Source organism: Oenanthe melanoleuca, chromosome 4 (assembly GCF_029582105.1).
Source record: "Oenanthe melanoleuca isolate GR-GAL-2019-014 chromosome 4, OMel1.0, whole genome shotgun sequence".
Classification (NCBI taxonomy): Eukaryota; Metazoa; Chordata; class Aves; order Passeriformes; family Muscicapidae; genus Oenanthe; species Oenanthe melanoleuca.
Window position 1 is genome coordinate 8,810,652 of NC_079337.1, and position 25,778 is coordinate 8,836,429.

The window sequence follows — 25,778 nt, forward strand, 5'->3', positions numbered from 1 at the left end:
GGAGAGAAAGTGTACAGTGAAATTCAGCATCTCAAAAGCAGATTGTTGGGTAAGAGATTTTCTAATTCAAAGTCCAGCTACAGTTCTTTAAGTGAGGATACCCACCCACCTGTCATAAACACATATTTGTGAGCAGTCACTCAAAATTCTGTATTACCTCCAAATCACCTGAAGTTTGTACACCAGAAACAAGATTCCAAATAAACCTACACAAACTGGAGAAAGAAATAAAATACTGTTCTAACAATTTAAAAGCTTTTCCTACACAGGAGAGGGGGAAAAAATTGCTCCATCCTTTTTCATTTAAAACTTTATCTTTTAAAATAGTTTTCATTTATGCTTTTTTCATACAGACCTGTACAAAACAGAGCTTCCTCCTTAGCATCATTTTCTTTTGTCATATTTCCATTTAGAATTTTTCCACTTTATAGAAACTATTTTCAGAATGAAACACTTGAGCTAAGTTTTCTTCAGAGAGGTAGACCCTGCAGGTCATATCTTAGTCATATTGTAACATAGAAACTTTGCTCTTAAAAGAACATTTACTTGGAAGGGAAAAGGACTATAATTTACTAGCAGGAAATAAGCCAAAATGAAAAAAAAACCTAAAATATTTAGTGTATCCTGCTGATTCTGCTGAGAGTTCTTCCAAGTGTACCAATAATTTGGTGATGCTGAGAAAAAGTCTAGACTAGGAATAGTAGTGAAAAATAATCTACTGCTTATTCACATAGCTAGCACAGTGGTGATACCTGTGTAAAAAAAGAAAACACATAGAAGTAATAATAAACCATTCAGAAATCTTTCCAAAGCAGCCCAGACTTATGAGACTGACATTCACCTTATTCTTCCACCTTGGCCTGCCTGCATTGCTACCAAAGTGGCTGCCATTGGTGATATTCAGCTGCTATTAGAAACCAATCATATATGGTGTTTTCTCTTATCATAACCTATAATTGTTAGCAATTTTATATATATTTTTTTAATTTTTTTTTTTTAAATTATGAAGCAGTTAAACTATTAGCATTTGACTATCTGTAGGATGCCCTGAAATAACAGGACCTTGATTTTGCAGACATATATGCTGACCTTATTATAGCTAATCACAAAAATACAAGTGGGCATTCAGATATCTGAAGGACTGACAGTCACTGGCTCAGGAAAAAAGGGTCTTTTATTATAGACAACTTAATTATCAATAAAACAATAAATATATTTAATTAATGAATTATTAACAAAATATTTAATTACATAGTAATTATTAATTTTATTATATATAATATAAACAAATTATTACTAATAATGTTGAGAAAGCACATGAGAGATGAAAAATAGACAATCCTAATGACTTTTGGAAAATAAACACATATAATATAAAGGTTATATGGTGTGAATTCCATCCTGAGAAAGGTGATGGCACTGTAGCCTTCATACTTCTGAAGGCCCAGAGTTACTACAAAATGCTACCAAAATTGATCTAGTGGAAAACATCCCTGCCAGGCAGGGAGGGGTGAAACCAAAAGATCTTTAAGGTTCCTTCCAACCCAAACTATTCTATGATTCTATGAAAGCACAAAAAATCTCAGGAGAGACCAGTGATTTCCAATGTGGTCTCACTCCCTCCCAGAGAGGGTTCCCACAGAGAAGAACTGAGTATTTTTCTAGAAGACAAGAAGATCAACAAACCACCACACAATAGTCACTATAATGCAAAGAGTTTTTTTAATAGCCCATATAGAAAATGGCTTTACATTTTTTCCCCTCCACTAATTCACTTTATACTGCATCAGCTGACAAGATCATCCTATTTCTGTGAAGTGGCTTGATGCTCAAAACTAATACATTTATTATGCTGTATTTTTATCTCTTAGTATGATAAATGAAAGGGAATAACATGAAATTAATTAGCCTCTGAAGTGGAAAAAGATCAGCTCCTTAGATGTAGCCAACTATACTAGTGTTCATCTACTTCAAATTAATTTGACCTATATAAGTTCATTTCAGAACAGCTGGAAAACCACCAGAAAATTTTCATTCTTGTAAACATAAAAGATGTGGTTTTCATATCCTGCTATAAAGTTCTCTTTCTTCTTTTTCTGGCTGAGACAAACAGTGTCTTTAGAAAGATATGTCTTTAAAATTTGGTAGGAAAGCTGGAGAGAAGGGAGTCTTGGATGTCTTTATCTGGTGTCTTGTATGTCTTGCACTTCCAGAAGTAAAAGTTCCTAGAACACAGAGTAGAAAATTTCTAACCTTTAGAAGGGCTCAAGCCAGATTCTACTGTGGTAAATATGGAAAGAGTGCAATTACTTCTAGGGCTTATTTCATAGAAATGTAATGCATAGGGAAAACACTAAATAAGTACTTAAAGAATTCGACTCCTGTGTGTTCTGTTCACTTAACAGTTGGACTCAAAGACCCTTGTGGGTCCAGCTCAGAATATTCTGTGGTTTAAATAAAGTGATATGTGTATATGTGGCAACAGAATGCAACTTGAAACTTGGAAACATTGTCCAAAATTTAATACAAATGAGAAAGGTTTTGCAATCAAGCAAAACAGCAGTGCGTGCAGAAGACTTATCAAACTTGTGTTCCTTTTCCCCATTTCCCAAAGGGAGTTGCAGAATAAATTTTACCTATTCATTACTTAAATAAAACATTCAGAATTTATGACAGGACTCAACATGCAAAGAGAAAACCAACTAAATGTAAAAGTACACTTCAAATGAAAGAGTAAGGAAAAGATTCGTTTGATTTTCCAGACAGGAAGCATGGAATTACAATAATTTATGGAAAAAAAAAAAATTTGATAAAATTTTTCAAGTGGCTATTTTCCTACATTTACATACAACTGAGTACATACATGGCTTGAACAGATGTTGATGAACAGAAGAAGAAAAAGAGCTGCAGTTCAGGGAAAGGCAATGGAAGTTGTGCCAGATGTCTTTCCACAGGATTTCTACTTCTATTTATCCCTAAGGGATCTAAGAGTTTTGTTAAGGCATCCCTTCTTAATCTGGTATAAACACTTCTTAATCTGATATAAAGGAATAAAGATAAAGAATATAAAGTTCACTTTATGCAGACAGCATAAAAGAGGGGAAAAGAAAATATTTCCCAGAGTTTCTAGGAAGATTCAACTGCAGGAGTAGGTCCATGGTCAAGGAGTAGAAATAGTGTACCTAAGTAAGAGTAGTAAAATTCCTGATGAAAGCATATCAAATCAAATCAAATCAAATCACATCAGCAGTATAACTGTTCATCACATCAGGATTGCCTCAGATGTAATCTCTGCTGAACAGCTGAAGGCAACAAACAAAAAGAATAGCAAATACAAAGGTGTAAGTGTACCTGAAAACTTTCTGACAGCCTGTATTGCTGACCATTTTACCTGTCCTAAATAAAGCCAACACATTTTCTTAGCAAATCTCAGCCATGCATTTTGTCAAGATAAAGCCAGGCTAGGCTTTTCTTTATCCATAAGTTCATCAAAGAATTGGCACAGTTTGAATAAGTCCTCATTAATATATTTCTTTGTAACTTAGGCCATTTTTTATTCCCACTCTGTATCTGTCATTTTGTGAGGATAAGTTCATACTGCCAGGTGCATTATTTGATATCAGATAAACAGTACCTTAATCACTTTATTCTTCATCATGCATCATACCAATTTTGGCACTACTCTAATTTCTTTACAAGTTAATTAAAATAGTATTCTCAGTATGGAAACACACATTACTGCAATCTGTCAGATGCTATTACATCTCTGTGAGAGTCTTACAAAAGTTTCATTTCTTATAATACAAAATGCTTGGCCACATTTTCTTTCAGTTAAGTGAATACAGTCAATAAAATTCAATAAAAAAAAAAAATCTACAGTTTCACTTTCTGGCTGCTCTGCATGGTTTTGCTTCCTTGAGAAACAAAACTAAATAGTCCCCTCTTAAAATATTTCCTACCTATCCTAACTCAAACTGCTCCTCACCTAGCCCCTTCTGGTGGCATGAAATGTGTACAGATATAAACACACACATGTCTACATAAATTTACAGGCACAGAAATCTCTTGGATAAATGAGATATAGAATTAATATTATGAGAATCACAGTTGATTGAATAAATATATAGACATAAATCTGTCATACAATAAACTCTCCATATTTTAATGTTCTACTTATTTTACTTCTAAATGATTGTACTGGAATTTAATTTACTTGATATAATTATGAAAGGCACAAAATAATTATTTATACTTCTATTTATATGAAAGGCAATTAAATATTCAAGCAAATAAGTGGCTTTAAGAATTTTAATACCTATTTTTTTGTGATTAAAGTTGCCATTAAGGTCTGGTAATGTCATATCTTCAGAGCAAGACAGCTTCAGGAGATGTAATTGTTTACTCAAGTATATTATTCAAAGTATGGCAACATCTGAACAGACCAGACAATAACAGAACATATCCACTGAAAAGCTTAGAAGGCTTTTTCCTTAAAGTCTTCAAAACCAAAGGTTACAACCCAACAAATTTCACCCTGAATGAACAGATGTAAATGCAATAGATTTGACAAAAAGGATGTTAACATTTACAGAAACTCAGGATAGTGGGCTTCTAAATTTTTTATTCACTTCCTCTATTCAGCAAAGGGACAACTCACTATACGTTGCTCTCTGAGGAATATAGAAATAAAAATTGATTTAGACAGACTGTGTGCTTCTTGTAGTCCATAGTCATACCTCATGTTACCCCTGCTGGTATTTAATGTCACTATTTTATCATACTGATTTAATAAATAGTTTAAATACCACCAGTTTTCTTATTTTAATTGCACTCGACTAGCTTACCAGGAGTATTATACAGGAACTATTTATTCTTCATTTATCCCAGACAGTGTAAGCTCTAAAATGGATTGAAGAATTAAACTGTAGTTCTGCATCAAATCCTACATTATCTTTCAAGCACTTTCAGAATGATTATGTGCATGTACATACATGTGGACATATACACACCTATTTTATAGAAGCTGGTTTTATATAATGAGACACCAAAGATGAACACCAAAATGAACTCTTATCAGCATTAGAGAGCAAACAATTATACACTTTTTTCCCCAGGCATATACATAGTGATTTAATTTGAAACATCACCCTACTAGATTTAGTTTGCATTAAACAAGAAAAACAAAAAAAACCAAACTAAAACAAAAAAACTAAACAAAACAAAACAAAACAACTAAAAAAAAAAAAAACACAAAAAAAAAAACCCCAAGAGTATTGATATATACACTCCTTAAGTTGCCAGATTCAATGAGTACACTTGGACACAGTTTAGACCAAGACTCCTGTATTAGGGTAGACACAGCCTCAGGCACTGCTACTCATTATGTTGATCTAAGTCACAGTGTGCCTTAATGATGGGTTGGAAAATCCATCCCCTTTAAGTGCACAACCCGAGGTTATATTTAACTGGATTCATTCTAATGTACTCTGCCTCCAGTTGGTATTGGTTTTCTTAGGAGTTGGAGATTTCCACTAGGGTAAAAATAGCAATGAAAAGGAATTAGAAGGGACTACAATTACCTGGTCCATAAGAAGGAAAGGTCTGCTATCATTTTTTAAAATATCAGGTGCTTAGGAGAGCTGGTTTAATGTCTAAGAAAAATATTATATGTTGCATATATCAGTATTTTTGAGAGTTCAGCTCTGGACTTGATATGAAATGCAGCATAGAATGATTAAGCAGGATTCTTTCAGGCAGTTTTCTTATTCATCTTGAGCTATATTAGTTTTCTACAAATGCACAAAATTCTGCTGCACACATGAAATAGGAGGACAAAACTGTGTTCTCCCTAAAGATACACTGTTTTCAAGTAAATCACTGAATATAATCATCTTTTTTTTTATTATTGCATTGATTTTCTTCTTCTATTCACAATCCTACCATGTTTCCTCTTCTACCTATTCTTAAACATTCCACCTTCTTTACAAGTCTTTTTACAAGTTTCATTTCTCAAGTCTTTTGGAAAGGAATGGTTTCTTTCAGGCTCACCATGAATTTTTGGAAATATGTTCATGACTTATGACCACTGTATCCTATCATATGTATTCTGAGAAGAGTTAAACTTGAAGCCTGTTGGCATTAAAATCCACAAACATTGATCTTGAGGAGAGTGGCAAAAAATAATTGTAAAAATTCTTAACTCTACAAAACAGGAGAGGACAGGATGAAAAATTTGGTGCTGTTCAGCCTGGAGAAGGTGACATGGACACCTTCCAGTATCTGTGCAGCCAGAGAGGGAGCCTTGATCAGGAGCTGTAGTGACTAAACAAGAAATAATGGATACAAACTGACTGAGGGGAAATTTAGGTTGGATATTAGGAAAAAAAATATTGATTGTGAAGGTGGGGAGACCCTGGAAAAAGCTGCCCAGGGAGGTTGTGGATGGTCCATCCCTGACAGTGCCCAAAGCCAGGTCTGGAACATGGTCTGGAGGGAAGGGGCAGGGGGTGAGGACTGATGATCTTTAAGATTCCTTTCCAACCCTTAATTTTCTACAACCCTATGATTACTTAAACTGCTTAAAGACAAGAATCTACTCTGTACTTTTATTTCTCAGGCATTACTGTGGGGAATTCTATCAGACAATTTTTAAAATTATGGTTCAGGCTGATTTGTTTCTAAATTTAACATAAGAAGAAAAGGAATTAAAAAGTGCACACAAATTACCTGCTTTAGGAATGAGGTCTTCCATTCATTAGGACAGATGGCAAAGATTTCCATCTATGTTAAGAGAGATTAAACAAACTCTGTTAAAGAAAACCAACCTTAGAATCCTTAATAAACTTTTCTTAGCAGAATACAATCCTTATTATAACAGTTTTCTTCCAATGAACTAGATTATTATTTTAATTCTGACATAGAAGGAAACAAGTCTCTTGTACTGCTACTGGAGTTCTGATTTGTTGTGCTACATCACTTTCAAAAATAACAAGACAAAGAAATTAAATATGCATAAATATCAATATTATTACAATTTTATAATTTTATTTAAACTGATATTAGTAAAAAAACATAATACAGGCATTGTTCCAGAATATCCATCATAGACTGGACTATTCAAAGCACTTATAAACTGGAATTTAAAGAGCATTTTAAAGTAAAACAAAATAAATAACAAAAAAATCCTCCCAAGTTGTTGTTAGCAAGGGCATTATCATAAACAGAAAATAAGTATATTGCATAGAGTTGTCACCTCCTCTGAATTAAAACATGACAGTTGCCATTTTTTGCACTTTTGCCTTTCCTTTCTTTCATTTGTATTTGTTTTAAAGGTGAATGGGACATAAGAATGAAAAACAGCCCCAGAGTGGAAAAAAGAAAATTGAAAGTAGACAGGAGAATTTTTTTCCAGACTTGATATAATGAGGAAGAGCAGTATACACAAAGAGACAAGAAAAGCTCTCACATCACTGTGATAAAGTAGAGTACATGACTCTGCTCTGCCTTTTACTCCTCCTTTGGGAAGTGGAGATTCACTCTTTTTTGTACTCAAGGCAGAAAAAGGAAGTTTTTGGCTGGTTTTGAAGTATTTTTAAAAAATCAGAAAAAAAAATTCCATGTTTTTCAACAAAATCCATGGAAACTTAACCCAACAGATGACAATGAACCCCTAGATGTAAATGAAGCACTGCAGTGCTATTTGCCTTTAATTAAGGCAGTACACAGGATTTTTCCTTTCATTGGAAGGGATCTGAGCCCTTTAAAACTAGTTGTCTCCATTGTGTTAATAAACTGTGCCTAAAGGTGTGAAATGCCACCCATTGTTTCAGCTCCAGTACAGCAGTAGAGGCTACAGTACCCTACTATTGCATAAATTTGCAATACAAAGAATAAATATGCATAGTTGTAGTGCTAACAAACTCTCCCAGCTGTGGTAGGAGAGGGTGAGTGATCTGCTCTTGTGGGTACCTGGCCTTGGACCAGCGTCAAACCATGACAGTCACACAGGAGAGACCAGAGAACAAGACAAATAATATCCAATTTGGGCATATGAATTTTCTTTACAAGAAAAAGCTGAGGGTTTGCTATGTACCAGGTTTACTTTTATGCTTTTGTAATTCCCTTAAAAAAAAAAAAAAAAGAAAAAAAATCACCTTATTCTTCATTTCAGATTCTTAAAGTACTGTGGTATTAAAGAAAGAGGCTTTTCATCATTTATTTCCAGAAATATTTTTAAAATGTTTTTTTTTGGGCAATTGTGGTCTGCTAAGGCAATAAGTACTCAGGGTTGTATTCAAGACCTGTAAAGGATGAAAGAAGTCTGAATAAGGAAAATGAAGAAAAAAAAAATCACAAAGGAAAATGGGGTTTCTATTAGTATTCAATTTGTACCAAAATTTGACAGTAGATAATTTTTAATTACTATTTCTTACACAAAACACCATGAAGTGATATTCAATAAAGAGACTTTCTGCCTCTGAGAGTATTCAAATTAAAATCATAGAGAAGCATATCATTATACAAGGAAAAATTAGTGATGAAAAGGCCCTCAATGACAAAAAGGCCCTTTTTAAGTGTACTTACCTGCCCACACACAATTCCCCACTGGGCAAGAAACTCCATACTAGGAGCAATGATCAAAAAATGCAATTTGTAGAAGATTAACTACATAGAAAAACTAGAGGCTTAATGCTACAAAACAATGAGAGGAAACATAAGATTAATTTATTGCATCTGATAGGACAAGGAGCTTATGAAAAATAATCTTAAGGGTAATGTGCAGCTAAAGAAAACTCTCTAAACACTCTATGTGACAAAGATGAGCATGGTTCCCTCCACATTTTCAAAAGGAAAAAAAAAAGACAGGAGTTGACTGTCTCCTTAGGCAGTGTTTGACCCCAGCAGAGGATCTTCATTAGTTCTTTCCCCTATAGTCATTCTCATAATTTCTTCTTTAAAAAAAGAAAAAAAAAAAATGGCTGATTTTACACTTAACTTCTACTTATTGCACTGGTCATTTCCATAATCATAAACCAGCCTGATCACTGGCTGTCTTTTGTGACATAGCAATAATGTGAAAGAGTCTAAAGGCTGCCTTGGGCAACAATCTGGGGATATTAGCATACATCAGGTACCCTGGGCTCACCACTTTAGAAGTATGCAGCAATATCAGGTGAAGAAAAGCAATAGGCACTTATGAGATAACTTCTCCCCAGGGAAAGTTTAATTCCAGCTTTCAGTAGATTCTGGTTTGTGCCCTGGGAGAAAATAATTATATTACTTCTAAAATTCCATATATATTGTTTTCTTGATAATTTTTGTTTATTATTAGAACTCTAAGGTCTTGTTATTCAAATGAAAAGATGGATGTGCTGAGGAAAAGCTGCAGTTCCAGTAACAGTGAGCAAGTTGGGGGTTATGCTATAATGAATGTATTATAATACCACTATGTTGTCATTATTGCACCTGAGTTTTCCCAGCTTTCTTTTGGAAATAAATACTTCTCCTAAGACTCTAAAAGATAAGACTACAAGTCTGTCCAAACAGCCTCATTAAAACACTGAAAATTCAAAGGCAATCAATGCTGAACTACAACATTATAATCTGCAATGAAATATTGGCACAGCAGTTAGCATAGATGGTATTATGACATCTGAAAGAAGTGTCTTTCTAATAAATTATTAGATGGATCCCTGAAGTAGGTAAGATAGGGGAATAAATAGGTACTGTTAATATAACATTAAGGGTCAGGGAAGGTAAAAATCATTAGTGCATCATTTAATTGGTTTCATAAATTGTCATACAAAAAGTTAATCCTTGAGCTTCCTGAGACTGTTGAGATATGGAAATTGAGACTACAACCCACAAAAGTTACACAGTTTTATCTTCAATTAGTACCACTGGGAAGGGAGTAACATCATTAAGGATGGCTTAAAAGTTGGAATGTTATTCAAGCGTCTCAGACTTTATTCTTTTTTTTTTTCTTTTTTTTTGGGACTCATATTATATTTTACTTCATTACCTCACTGTGGATTTTCCACTTCTGACCACTAAAATCTCTATATTTTAACTGTAAGGATGTGGGGAATGTAAGAGTGCACATATATCAGGAGCACAACATCTCATTTATGAGTGTAGAAACCAGAGGCAAGACATGGAACAAGTAATAAATCACAGATAGATATACAAATCCCAAATGTATGAGACAGATAAAAATTAACAGTGGTGGATACATATTGGAGCTGGACAACACTGGCTCCATCAGACTTTAATGGAAGCTTCTCACAGAAACCCCCATGTAGCCTCCCCTCCTCTACCTAAAACCTGCCATGCAAACCCAACACAGTAAACTCCACTGTCCCAGGATAATATTCATAGAAAACAGCATTTATTGATTTATTTTTAGTGAGGCCAGAACTGCCAACATTCTATTTGTCTCTGTGTATATCACTTGCTTTTTTTTTTCCTTGCCCTCCATAAAAGTACTTAAAAAAAATTTAAAAACAAAATGACAACACCAAGCATAGTCAACTCAGAACCACTTAACATTTCCTGACACTACCATGCAAAACAATTATTCTCTGGACTGTAAAGTATGCACAGCTCTTGACTGTTTTGCAAGGTTTTTTTTTAATACAGGTATAATTACTTCAGGGGGATTGAGTACATGGAACTAATTGATGTTTAACATTTAAGAAATGTAACACAATTTTATGCCTGTTTAAAAGTGTCAAAAGTGATCCACAATATTTGAAGAAATTTCGCTGTTGGCAGAATCAATATCTACACATGGGAAATTATCCCAAATAAGAGTGTCATATTTGATATAAAACTCACATTTAATATAAAAGGTAACCACATTTCCTGTTTCTGTGTGTGCTGCCACTAATGTTAAGACCATTTTCTTTTGTCCACAAAGTCAGATGCAAATCATATTTCAGCAATTTAGCGTAGAATCATAAAATAATAGAATGGTTTGGGTTAGAAGGGACCTTAAAAATCCTTAAAGGGTTCCACCCCCCTGCCATGGGCCAGGTTGCTGAAAGTTTCATCCAACCCAACCTTGAACACATCCAGGGCTGAGACACCCTCAGCTGCTCTGGGCAGCCTGGAATAGGGGTTAATTATTATTGCAGATATCTCTTCTTGATGTGAGCTGAACCTACACAACAAATTTCAGCAGAAAATTACTTAAATTACATCTTCCCTAAAAGAAATTAAATTTCAAAGATCCACACGTTGGCAAGCAGTGGTCCCATCTTAAAAATTATTCCATCACAACTGCTATTCAAGCTTAGCAAAATAAACTTAGCTTTTTCTAGCTGGTTGAGGCTTTAATGTGGCACAAGAGACAGCTTATCTTCAAATCCAAGCAGTAGACTCTTAATATCAGCTCTTATGGCCCTCCACAGAAGTCACTAAGAGAGCTTTTACTATCAGTCAGAAACATTATTTTTCCTGGCTGAGCAAATGTGCTCATTCTTTGAGAGCTGAATTCTGGAATTTTTAGAAAAAACAATTCAGCATGTTTTGGGTTAGTGAAAAAACATCCTCTTCTATATCAATCATTTATGTGGAGTGGTAAGAGAGAAGTTGGCATCAAAGTGGTGCTACATAGCAAAATAATGCAGACTTAGAGCTTTGTGAGCAAAAGTCATTAGCTGTTTGATCTAAAAGTTCTTCTAAAGAATAAAGGAAAAGACATTTACATAGAGAAGAGGTAGTAAAATACAAAATGAGAGAAAAAATTTAAAAAAAAAAAAAAAAAAAAAAAAAAAAAAAACTAAACACCTCCAAAAAGCTACACACAGAAACTTTTATACCCCAAGGTAAAAAATACCTTCAATATTTGGCATGAAATGTTATACATCTAAATTAAAATAAAGTTACAATTTCTACATTTTTAGATCATCATTTATTTTCACAACAAATACATATTACAATTTCACTTTCTAGGAAGAAAAATTATGAAGCTACTTTTCAAAATGCAGGCAACAACTTAAAACTTAATTGTACAAAATCAAAAGAAATCAGTTTAAAACTAAAAGTCTCCCATTAAAGGCAATGCTTTCTCCCTTTATGCAATTCATATAGGCTGCAGATTTTGAGGGCTGAGTGATTTGCTATATGGTTTGCTTTTAAGAACATTTTTTTATTACATATTAAAAAGCCTGAAAGCCTCATCACAGCTACCAAGGATAAAACCCATTTTTCATGTAAAATCTTGAACTGCTACCTCTCAAGTATAATCCATTCTATAAACTTTTAATTAGACCCCAAAATGCTTATTAGACAAATTAAAATTTTACATCATGGTTTGTGTTTGGAAGGCTATGTCAACACATTTGGCTAAAAAAACAAAAGTGCATAAATAATGAGCTGTATTTCTACAGCTAAAATTAAAATTAATAAAAAAGAAACAGCCAAAAAAAAATTTCCAATATATAAATTTCTTTTGTTCTTTATTTGTTAACGGGAGCTGCAAGCACTAGATTATTATCTATAAAAATGTTCACAATTCTTTCTACTTCAATTTTTAATGCTATTGCAGAATGCTTTAGGAGCAGGAATTAAATGAATAATAATTCTTTTATTAAAAAGGGAGTTTAAATTTTGTTTACAATTTGGCAAATGTCACCTTGCATAAAAAATACAGATTCAATGCACTACAAAATCCTTAAAACCCAAGAAAAACCCCTCCAAACAGACAAACAAAATCAAATTAAAACAATGCAATATGCTGTGTGCTTTTCATGCCTGTTATGCATTTCTAGACATAAGAAAGATTGGGTTTTTCCTTCCAGCAGTTTTTTAATTAGCCTCAGAAAATTCTGTAAAATCAAGTGGAAAATATAGCATATATACATTTTCTCTGAAATAATCTTAATTGCTTATTTGCAAAACATAATTGTATCCCAAAAGACCTAAAACTTTCTGTGTCCTCCCACGTAATGGAACATTGTTAGCTTTAATTACAATGTTTTTCTTGTCTTGATGGGAAATTATGAGAAAGATGCAAAAGGATTGTTAGTGATGGATTTTGTTTTAGTTTTCTCTACAGCAATTTCTTTGAATTTTACTTCAAGATTTTTACATAAAATCCAGTTTGTTAATCTATGCAGGTCCCATATATGGAATCCATAGAGGGTAGAGAATTCAAATTCACAACTCTTTTAGAACTGTTTACAAATTTCACTTAAATATTTAATTTAATTTAAATATTTTATATTTCACCTACATAAACTAATGACCAACAGCATAAAATAGCAATCATTTCACCCAGAGACAACACAATGTGTAGCAGAAATATTTTGTTTGCAAATTTTTGAGAGTTACTGAAGAAACCTATTGGAAGTCTGACTCTTAAATTTCTTAAAATAGCTGTTTGTAGCTTTTGTGATTTTTTTCTTTTTTAAATTTACCTGAACCTCTGAAGTTGCAATGCTTTCCTCCTTTATATCAGGCAATATAATTTGGTGCTCAAGAAAAATAATTACAGTTACATTTTCTTTTTCAGACTATTAAAAAACATATAAACTGTTTCATTGAGTCAATAAACATTTCTGCAATCCCTTTAGTTAACAAATTTAAAATTTAGCAGTAAAATGCCAGGTTAAGCATGGCTATTTTTAGATTTCACTCTTTTCTAATGCTTTGCATGACATATTAGAAACTTACTGGGAAAGGAGAAATTATATCAGGCTGCCTCAAAATTCTTTGTTTTGATGATACTTAAAGGTCCTGCTATTTCAGACAAACCACTTGTCAAGGAATTTGCTGTTTTAGCCATGTTTCAGAACTCTTTTCTTGCTGTCATTGATAGAAATATAGCTTAGCAGGTCATAAACATTTAAAAATATTTAAAATATCAGTGCTTGCTGTTGATGTTAGCAAGTATTTAAAACTTCAATAATTTTTTTTTTAATGGCTTTTTGCTTGCCTACTTGGCTTCTGAATGCCTTGTGGTTGTCTCATTCATGCTTGGGTTTTTCCTTTCCTGCTCTTGGGTTCATCTTTTGCCTGAAGACAAAAGCTTATAAAACAATGTAGCTACTCCTGCTTTCTCCTCTTTCATTAGAAATGTGGATTTCATTCATGCAGAATACTTGTTTCTTTAATCAATTTTTATAACTACAGGAGTTACCAAATTTAGAAAGACAGGATGCCTTTAAAAGGTATCAAAAATTACTGATATCTCCAGGTTTGTGTTGTTTTTTTCTTTTTTATGATTTGTAACATTTATTAAATATATGTATTGATTCCAACTGCTGGACACCAAGCTATCACTAAAAAATGAAACAATAATTGTGTGTACATTTAGATGCAGAATTAAGAGATCACTTGCAACTGACAGCTGAAATAAAAATTGTGTTGAAGCATGAGACTGCTTGCTCTGATGTGAAAAGAAATGAAGAGCAATGGATCCAAAGCACACAAGATTTTCCTGGTGACTGAGCACACACCCCAGTGACATGACAATGTAACTGTATTTAATGGTGATATCACTCTGTAAATATTGGTTGACTACAACTGAGGAAATGAAGGAAAAAAAAAAAAAAAAGGGTAACATTTCCAACACTACTTGCAGAATTTATGGAGCAGCAAAAGTGCTGACTCTTCCTAGGGAGGATATTTTAAGAAAGTCTCTGACAAAAACAATAGTTGCTGTTACTGGGAAAAGTAGTAGGTCCTTTTCCAGAAAAGTGATTAATGTGCATGTATACTTAATTCAGTCCAATATGCACATTCTGTTTTCAGGTTGTTCTTCCTTACCAGCCACAATTTAAACCCCTTTTCATAGCATAAATAGAAATGAGGGATTATTGTACATGCAGAGATGAAATGTAGACTTTAAATCATGTTCATATGGTTTTTTAACAGGTATATTTTTTAAAGTAAAACCCAAAATACTTTTGTTAATTAAGACTTAAATAATAGCATTTAAAAATCAAATTAATAAGAAACATACAGTTCTCCATGGGTATAAAATTAATTTCTATTGAGTAACTGAAATTTAAAACCTATTAATTTATTGTCCATCTATAAGACATATGTCTTCTAGAATGGTGTATATGGAAATATAAACCTATAAAATTATCTGAGATACACATATATTCTGATCTATTCATTCTAGAAATGTTAAAAAAAAAAAAGAAGAAAGAAAAGAAAATGAAATAGGAAAAAATCAATGCAAAAAGCCTCCAGGTTTGAGGCACTAAATAGGTTACAAAAATGTTACATAAGGTTTGTGAGGGCTTTTAGTGATAGGAAAGTTATTTTTAATTAGGACAAAATGTAGGAGGAAGACAAACAAACTCAAATCCCTCCATAAATTATTTTCTGCAGTTGTGCTCTGTTTAGCATCAAGATCTGTTTTTAAGTAAACTCAAGGGTAATATGAGATGCAATCGAATTTCAGCTTACTGCAATGACCTACTGAAAATAAAAAGAAAAAAAATTCATACTTCATGATCTCATCAAGAACTTAATTTACTCTTCATTTCTGTGGATTAGTGTGTGGGAACCTCTGACCCTCCTCAGTCATTCATTAGAAGAAATGCTTAAAACTGACAGCTGAGCTTTGCATTCAAGCCACGATTTAATATTCAAAGCTAAGCTTAAGTATGAAAGGCAGCTAAAATGGCCAAATCAATGGATAATTATGCTTCCATTTTGAAAGAGGCATAATATATTTCTATTATAAAGCCAACATCTGATTTATCCCTAAAGAAGGGCAAGAGGAATAGATTTGAAACAGAAGAGTGCCCTGTGTTTATCAAATATTCTTATCTTGAATACAACTTTGCAACAAATCCCCATGTTTTTCTTAATATGCTGACATCTTATCCATCAAAGGCTTTTGGTTAATGAAAACTACAGTTCCAAATAAATTATTTCTCTCTCCAAAGAGTTATAACTAGTGTGTTTTGGGGTTATTTTTGTTTCTTTCTCATGAGAAAAAACCCTGGCTCATCACCAGAAGCTCACCAGAAAACTACCCTGAAAAGTTTGAGACATCTAATCTGAAGGCACAAGATAAATTTTTGTACTATTTACTACTTCATAATATTTCAAAAAGCAATGAAAAAAATGCAAAAAGGAAATAAGAATAGGGGTTGGTTTGGGGTTTTTTTTTGTTGTTTGATTTTAGGTTTTTGGGATGTTTCATTTTCATCTGATATTTCTTTGAGATTTTTTTTTTTGTTGCTTTTTTTTTTTTTTTTTTTTTTTTTTTGTAAAGAGTTCTCCTTTCCTCTTGTTTCTTCCATAATTGAGTAAGTCCTTTTCCTCAGGTTATTCTCTCTGCCTTTTTTTCTTTTTTTTTTTTTTCTAAATTTGACTGAAAAAAACACAGTCAGAGATTACAATCCTTTAGTAAATAATTGCTTGTTACTGGGGCCCTTGTATGTACTCAGACAAATGTTTTAAATTACTCAGTGTTTCTTTAAGTTGCATAGAGTAATGTTTTAAAATAGAGGAGATCCTAGAATTTAATAATAGTTATTTAAGAACAATTCTCAGAGTTAAGAGAAAAGGAAGAAATAAATGGTTTTCAGGAACTATTAAAAGAAAGTCAAATGTTTCATTCAAAACCTTTCTCCTGTAAGTATACTCAACATCAAGAATGTTTTTATTATGAACACCTTGACATAGGATTCTGTTCATCCCCTTGGAATTTCTCTTTCAAAATCCATGGAAAATGCCAGTTAAAAAAAAAAAGTCTCTATTGCTTAAGAATGTTTCAACAATGGGTGAAGGCAAAAGATCAGTTTATTTTCTCTAAATTTATACTCATGTGTGTAATTGCAGCACAGAAATGGAAACTATTTATCACACAATAGTAAAGTGCTTAAGTAACCTAAAAAATCTCTGCAAAATTTGAATTATAAAACTTAAAGATTCAAAGTTAGCATTAATCTTCTTGAAAATTGTAGTTCAATCTAAAACCTTGAAAGAAGATTCAAATTAACCTGAGTGAAACTAATTCTTTTGATGCAGATCATTCTTATGTATTATTTCCACAATTTATCCAGTTCTGACTTCTTGATTTTTCTTTTGCCATTTTTAAAGCCTTTTGACAATTTAAACACTTCAGAGTGCTGTTCTATACTCAGTTCACAGAAGACTTGGTAAAATCCAATGTAGGGAAAAAAAATATTTCCCAAAGGAACATTTACAATCATAGATGGAAGCAAATCTATTTTATTGATGTAAACTGCATATAGTCATAAGATCATAATTTAAAGCCACAATGTGAAACAGTCAAGGCACAAACATTTTGGAATCAATAGTATGAGAAACTGTCTAATGGGAAACTTTCCTTTCAGTCCTTGCTCTATTAAAAGTTCCTAGCCAGTACATTATTTAAAAACACTTCCATATCAATAAAGATATGTCATTTAGTTTGACCCAAAATCACCATTCAACATTCAGAAACTAAATGAAATACAAAATACTTAGATGTTTCATTTCTTGATTATGTTGTAAAATATAAAAATCATTCCTTCCAAAAATACATCTAGATTAATGTTGAGGAAACTTACACACTTGACAGCCACTGTCTTCCAAAGAAAACACTGGAAAATTATCTATCTCATTAAAAATTCATATTTCAAGATGAACATTTTCTTTCTGTTTAGAGAGAAAAATTAAGCAATTTGAACATGCTTGAAAAAAACCTGAACAAAATTCCTGTATAGGGCAGATGGCACCATGAATGCAAATTATCCATTTTTTTTCATTCCACAAAAAGTAAAAAACTGTCATTTTGTAAACCACTAAGGACTGAGTCTAGAACTCAAACTTTGTATTATTTGATATTGATTTCTTTTATAGTGTTTTAAAACAAAAGCACTGTGAGCTTTAAAGAGGCATAAACATAAACAGAACATAAACAAAATCCCCAAGTAACTCCAAACAAATCAGATTCTGAAGTTTCTTTATAAAGAGTTTTGGCACATGGAACATTAGAATTTCCATTAGAAAATATTGAGTCTCCTAAATACCTAAATTTCTGACTTCTATTTTCCCAAAATCTTTAGAAAGAGCTAGATAACACTGGTGACTTGAAATTTTAGGTCTTCTTTTTCCTTTCTTGAATGACACTTCCTATAGGGATATTCTCAAAGAACCTACAGTGAGATGAGGTTTACTTCACCACAATTATGATCATCATAAAGATTACCTTTATAAAAATTAATAGTATTAAGCAACATTCAACATGCTTTGTAGTCATGATGAGAACATAAATATCTCAGTAAGAGTCAACTTAAGATATTGTAAAAGTCATACTCTGGCTTTCTGTAGGAACTTCTCACTCAGGGAATTTTCTTATTTTTATATAAGCCTTGCTAAAGAAAATTAATGGTGAGAAATGGTCTCAAAAACAAAACCAAACAAAACCAGGGAAAGAGTCTATTACAGAACAAATATTTCTTGAAAATGCTGGTTTGATTTTATGTGGAACATGGAGGTCACTTGTAAGCACCTGCTAACACTACTGAAACAAAACAAAGCAAAATAAACAACTCACAAAAACAACAAAAAAGGGAATGTCAACAAGTTCAGGCATGCAAACTTGCTTAACTTGCTTGTTTAAATTATTTTCACCTTTCTGTTTCAACACAGATACATGTCTACATTCCCTTTGGGGAAAGCAGCTAAGTCTATGTTCATATTTCAAATATCTGACAAGATCCTTTTGTATTCTAAGTTTTATCACTGGGATAAAGACACATTCTCTTTGCAGAGACAAATTTTTAAATAACCAATACATTTCAGATATGTAAGAGACAAGGAGAAAGAAGCAAAATTGAGTTAGATTGCTGATTAAACTTTAAATAAAATCTCTGACATTAATCCGGTAACAATGCCTGTAGAAAAGCTGAAAGTCACATATTTGGTGAAAACAAAACTGTTTTCAGAGACATATTATAGAGGAAGGCAGAGGCTGCCAAGCATATAAATCAGTTCAAGAGTAATCTAGATGTATTTCTGGAGGGAATGATTGAAGGAATAGTAAGAAAGCTGAAAAATGGATTGGCATCAGCAACAGCAACAACAAAAAGAGGCCTGCTATGTAGATAACATTTCCATGCTCTTAAAAGTTCTGATATTCTTATCTTGGCACAGCAGGAGTACATAGTACTTAATTGAATTCTGAAGACTTACCAAGAAAGTGTGTGCAAAAAAAAACATGCACTGAGTTTCTGCTAAACTAGTGAAACACAATGGAACAGTTTTATTGGGTTTACACAGCCAAGTTTTGGGAGCAGGGGGGCTGCAGGGGGGACTTTGGTGACAAACTGCTGGAAGCTTCCTCCACTGGCAGAGCCAGAGTTGGGCATGGATTGCTGCTGGTCAAGGCTGGGTCATTTGAAATGGTGGCAACATCACTTTGATAACAGGTTTAAGATGGTGGGGAAAAAATTTCACAGATGTAATTGAGGCCAGAGAAGAGAGAACATGAAAGAACAACTCTGCAGACACCAAGGTCAGAGGACTGGTACTCTGTCTATGCTGCTCTATAAGTGCTTGTAGAGCACCTGGATATCAGTTTTGTAGCAGCATAGGGAATACTCACAGCATAATTCTAGCTGTGTCCTCCACTTGGAACTAGTCTGAACTGCATCTCTTTCAAAAACAGCCATCTCAAGCAAACTTTTCCTACATTTTCTTCAGAAAGGACACTAAAGCACAAAAAACCTGTAATTTGTTATATATTTTCTTTTCCTTTTTTCTGTACAACAGTGACAGGGATGAAGAATTTGACTAACTGTTGATGTCATTTCTAAAAGTATGTTGGAAAAGAGACTTATTACAGGCTTACAATATTTTTCCTTTGTTCCTGTGATTAGACACAGGAATGTCTAACAAACCCTGTGTAGGTAGAAATTACATTTATTTGTGCTGCTCTGATATATGTTTCTGTTATGAAACTTTGTGAGCATTTATCCAAACTCAGATTGCAGGGTGCTCATGATTAACCTCTTCTGAGTGTTTGCCTTCCAGCACTTTGCCTCTATCAAATTTAAAGAAGTCAGACTGAGTGTACCCTTCCAATTCTGAACCATTACCCAAATTTTGGAAGCAGTAACACTGCCTGAACTTGCAAGACTTGACTCACCACGAATCTCTCTCCTCACATCTCAAGAGCAGGAGTGATCAGGTTGTGCAGCTCCATCATGAATCAGGAGGGGGAACCAAACCCACACTGAAAATGCAGCAGCACAGAATTTAGGAAGATAAATGAGTGTTAGTAAGCACCAGTTGTTGCATGAGAGCAAAAGAACACAGCTGCCATTTCAGTAAGAAATTCTATACTGTCTAAAATATATATATATAAATGTAAAAATTGTCTATAGAAAATGTAGAGTAACTTATTTCACAGTATTTTTCTGCTAGAAGAACTATAATATCTTTTTAAAAACTGAAAGGAGGAAGAAGAGGACATGGGTGTCCAGAAGTCTTTTAACTGCAAGATGTTTGACAGAAACATCTAAACCACCTTGTTTTAATCTTTCAGGTAAGGACTTTTAGAAAAATCTTTGTAATGAATGATGTGTCTAATGGAAGGATTTAAAAATCTCATTTTTAGCTACATACCAACAGAAAAAAAAATCTCAGGAAGTGATAATAAAAATACATAGATGTTTTATTCATAGTGGAAACACACCTGAGGTTCAAACACTGCTTTTCATACCAGAATGTCAACTTCACCTATAACCACTGGTAATAATTACACATGAGAAAAGTCATACTAAATGTGAGGGCCAGACTCTGGTTTCCACAGTACAAAGCAACAATAAAAAAGAAAAAAATATTAGTATTTTACAGAGATTCTAACTCACAGATTCCTTTAGGTCCAGTGGCCAGTATTGAACAAGATCTATCACATCTTTTGTAACACACACTAGATGAATTTTTCTTAATCTTTCTAATAAAAAGCCAGAATTTGTTGAATATACAGCTCTGCCTCAGTTTTTGTGTTCTCATCTGGGATCAAACTTCTGTAAGTAAATGGAATTAAATATTAAATATTTTTTGCCAAGAAAAATTGCCTTTGTTCAGATTAAAGAGAGAGCATTGTGAGTTTATTCATGCTCCATCTGTTGTACTATTTTCTCCAGTGGCAACTTCAAAGCACTTTAGCATTATCGAGTGTTTGTGAAGAAATGGCAGTACAATATTCTCCCTCAGAGCAGGGAAAAAGAAATTAAGAAGAGTTCAAAAGTGAAAGAGATTTTTAGTCACTCTGTTGGCTGTTTAATCCACTATTTAATTGTATGTGTATTTATTTCTATTGATTTTTTTCTTTTAAAGACTGATGGAGAGAAAATAACTTGCAGCCTTCTTAACACAGGAACAATTACAGCAGGAGCCCATATCCTTTATCACATGAACAATGCTATTCATAAATGATGAAAATTTCAAAGGTTTGTTTCCTGCTGCTAATTTTACTAGTGAGCTGAATTAGTGGGGCACTGCTGGGAGCAGCAGGAGATCTTTGTGATACTGTTTCAGAAAGGGAAAGATCTGATAACTAGTGTTAATCATTAAAAAGCAGTTCTTGTAGGTGTCAAAAACCCCCTGAAATATGATTCTCTTTTTCCCTTCCAGCCTTCCCTCCTTACCATCTTAGAAATCCAGCTGTAGTGAACTGGAAAAAAAAAAATAAAAAAAAATGGGTGATTAAAAATATGGTCTCACATAATGATGAGATTGAGATTCTCCTTTAAAACTGAATTGCACAGGACTTGAACAAAACAAGAGGAGCAGATATTTGACTCCCTTAGCCTATTTATCTTCACCCTGGGTCTTAAGCCATCTTAGCCCTCTCTTTTTTGGTTGCTTGATTCTGTCTGATTTTAGGCATTAATAAATAAATCTGCAGTAGGAAAATGCATAATCTTGCTTGACACCCTACACAAGTAGTCACAGGAGCTGTTAAGGAGCTTAGTTCAGAACTGTGTTTCACAGCTTTTCTGGGATGTTTTGAAGTGACCTCATTTCCAAAATGGTGCTATCACTGTCTTCCTTCATATTCAGATTTTAGTTCAGATTTGTTCTATAACTAATTCTTAAAATCTATCTTAACATAACATTTTAGAAGTGTATAATACCCTTGAGAGTTTTCTTGTTGTTGGATAATGGTGATAGCTAAAGGCTTGTCTGCCTTGGTCATGCACAGTGGTACAACTGTTCATAGGAACATGCTGTAAAATCCAAGTCACTAGAAATAACCAATTGGAGGAGAAAACAATCTTCAAAACCATTGTCACTAACTATTATTGCTGTGCTGCAAAATAATTGGTGTTTCACAAGCAGTAGAATTAGCACAGGTGAGGTAGCAGTGAAAACTGACATGAGCACCTTTATAATGATGGTTTTGCTTTAAAAATTCCCCAACATGCCACAGATTATACCTTCAATGCACCTATGTTTACTAGGAAATTCATTTGCTCTTATTCAAGTGCCCAGAGCAGTAATTATAAAGTTGGATTTTGTAAGGAACACTTATCACCTCCATATAATAAAAGTACTGTTTAAACCATGTGTGGGCTGGGATTTTATGGAGAATGAAGACAGAGATTTCTGTGGTTGTTTGGTTGTGTTGGGGTTATTAACCCAAAAGTATGCACTAGAAATACATGACCAGAAAGCAGCAAAGTGTCCTGACCAGCACTGGGTCAATGACAAACTCACACACAGAACTGAGCAGGAGTTTGGCTATTAAGCCTGGCTACAACTTCCCCAAATGATTTCCATCTCATACTTTCCCTGGCAGTGTTTCATTCCAATACTTCAGGGAGTTCTGCAGCACTTTCCCCCTCAGTGTTTGGGGGAAGAAAGTGACAAAATAAAAATCAGTATTCTTTCAATCAAGAATAACCTTCTGGCATATGTCATGTACTGTTTTCCTCATGCCAGCCAGCTATCCTGGAATTAGGAGCTGCTGGGTTGATAGTGTGGCTGCCTACTTCAGTAACTGTGATTTTAGATTTGTAGCTGTGAAGATTCTGCCTACAATTTCCCCACAATCCAAGTTACATTAAGTGATGTCTGTACCCCTTAGGCTATTTTCATTGGGTTAAGAATAACAAGCAAATCTGACTGCTGGCCCACTCCTATATTGTAAATAGTTCTGACAGAAAAAAAATCGTGATACAATCATTCTACTTTATAACTCTATAAAAAGCTTTAAACTGTAACCTATGTAATAGATTGTCACAAACAACTTCTGGTTGCTGGTTGCCAGTAGCAGACTGTGGCATTTTCACACTGTGTGATAAGAGAAGTCAGAGTCCTTCACAGAGGAGTGAGAGGTAGCACACCAAAGGCCTTACTAGCCTTTTGCAGGAGCTAGACAGAAAAGTCAAAACACATTTATTTTAAAGTTTAACTTCTTGGGGGGGAGTTTCTGCTTTGCCAGTATCTGCATCTGAAGACTGGATTTTAAAGTCACAAATATATTACTGCTACAGGGAAGAACCTTTGCCAGTCCATCCACCACAGGGCTTCTGGTCAGTAAATATATTCACTCTCATGTTTTTATATGCTGCCTCAAATGCCTGGGTGGCCTCACTTAGATCAAAGGAAATGTTAAGCATGTGCAATTAGCATTACCCATGATATAAACCTGTGTAGTAGCATTTTTGCCCATATGGTCTGTAGTTAAAACTAAAGCTAAAACACACATGTAAAAACCTCTTTCATCCAGCAATATGACTTATATGTGGAATCAAGGAGGTTTTTTTCTGTTTAGCTGCTTCATGCTAAGGCTCCTCTTGCATTCTCCTGAACTGCAGAGCACCAGTCTGACCTCCCACCAACCTGTTCAAGTCACTGGTTTCTACTGCATAATTCATTTGTCAAATTACTGCAGATGCACAACAACACTGAAACTCAGAGCTCAGTGTAACTTCAGGCACTTGCATCTCAGATTTTTTCTATCCCTGACTCACTCTCTGTAGGGCAAGGTGACTAACCCATATTGATAAGAGAAGGAGAGCTGCCATGGGGCACTGTCAGATTGATGTTCAGCAGTCTCTGCCAAAAAAAAGGAGTATCCCTGGACAAAATCCACCAGGACATTGAGATAATCAAGAGATCACTGCCACAGGGCACCTCACTCCTGGCTCTCTTCATTCTCACAGCTTTTCTCACTCCCTTGGGAGCAGTGTAACACTCACTGCTCAAACGATTAAGGTCACTTCTGAGAGCAGGACACCTCATTTTTCCCTTTCACTGCACTCCCTGCTTCATGTGTGCTGAATCAGCTCACAAAGCTCGACTGAATGCTGATCCTGATGTGGGGTAAACAGTGAGAACCCAGCCAAAGCAGAAAGCAAACCAGCATATCAACAGAAACCAAATTTATCCTCAGGGATTGCAATCTGAAAGAGACAGCTGTGGACATAGATTATTCTGCTTTCAAAACAAGAAATAATAGGTGCAGGATCTATAGATCATCACAGCTGTATAATTAACTTTAGGGTTTGTAATATTGGACAAGGAAAGTTAGTTGTTTAAAGAAAATGCAAATTTCTTCCAAGTACATCGATAGCTACCTTTATACCATTGAGGTTTTTTTGCAGATCTTCCTCCCATATAAAACAAATTGGACACTAGTACCCTAAAATCCACAGAAGTGCAACTGATTGGAGTTGGGATTACAAAAGTGGGGTGCTGAGTCTAAAACCTCATCAGAAAAAAAGAATAAAAGAGAATTAAATGAGTGTATCCATATTATCCAGCATGCACTGGATATGCTAGGCAGAAAGTTTGTGCAAAATTTGGAGCCATGCACACATTCAACATTTTTCTTTGGCTTGCAAGGCTTTCAAATACTTAAGTTATTAACCCAGGGTTCTGAAAACCAACTCTGCTCATGCCTCTTTCTGCTGCAGATAGCTCAAGTATAGGTTGACATTCATTCAAAATTTGTTCTTAATTTCTAGTGACTTCTTAGGCATTGCCATCCTGTCAAACAAACAATTAAGAAAAGGGACATGATGGGCTTTGTGCTGACTTCAGAGATACTTAAATAGATTATCTGGGTCTTCTAGTGACTCTATTAGGGATAGCATATTGCACTGAGCACCTATCAGCAAACCACTCATCACAGTATTGATTTACACTCAGTTAGCACTTAATTGACATTTGTTTCTGTCTTTGAAACAATGACGACTGGAGATAAATTTTAAAGGATTCTGAAAGTCTTTGGTAAGACATCCAAAGGAAAATAATTTCTTGCATGCAGCAGGTGTGTGAATTCATACAAAAATGCATCATCTTTGCTACTATTCTTTTGCTTATACTACCTCATTCAGGTGTAGATCTTGAACTCTCCTTATTATAAATATATTAATATAAGTTATTTATATTTACAAGGCCCAAAAAAGGCTATATCTCTAATATTATATTTCCTCTCAGCTATTTCTACCTTTCTTTAATAAAACCTGTCTTATTTTCAGATTTTAAAAAAATACTTCTGTACTTTAAGCATGTTTCATTGTTCTTCCCTTTCTTTTCCCAATGATTTTTATAAAACATAATATAGAAGGCATATCACCCCACTAGATCAGAATCATTCCAGATATTCTCTTGGAGGTAGTATAGTAACAGTGATAATATTCTGATATTCAACTCTGGGTGTTTCCATTTCTTATTATTAAAGTATTACTTGGCAGTGCTTGAAGAAAATCATTCATTTTATGTGATCTTGCAAAAACAGATTTGCACTGTTGGGTACAAGTTAACATTTTGAAATATTTGGA

At 33.9% G+C, this 25,778-nt stretch overlaps 1 long non-coding RNA gene across 8 annotated transcripts in view; it reads right to left on the reverse strand.

The window, feature by feature from the left end:
- Nucleotides 1-25,778, reverse strand: part of LOC130252575 (uncharacterized) — a 112,816-nt gene that overhangs the window by 82,031 nt on the left and 5,007 nt on the right. For 7 of the 8 annotated variants that reach the window (XR_008840387.1, XR_008840385.1, XR_008840391.1 and 4 more), the window contains exons 2-4: nucleotides 17,544-17,631; nucleotides 8,584-8,691; nucleotides 6,727-6,780 (exon numbers count right to left, since the gene is read on the reverse strand). This is a non-coding gene — a long non-coding RNA (uncharacterized LOC130252575). Of the gene's footprint in view, nucleotides 1-1,395; nucleotides 2,226-6,726; nucleotides 6,781-8,583; nucleotides 8,692-17,543; nucleotides 17,632-25,778 lie in introns of those variants that run through there. The other variant, XR_008840383.1, reaches the window with a different exon arrangement.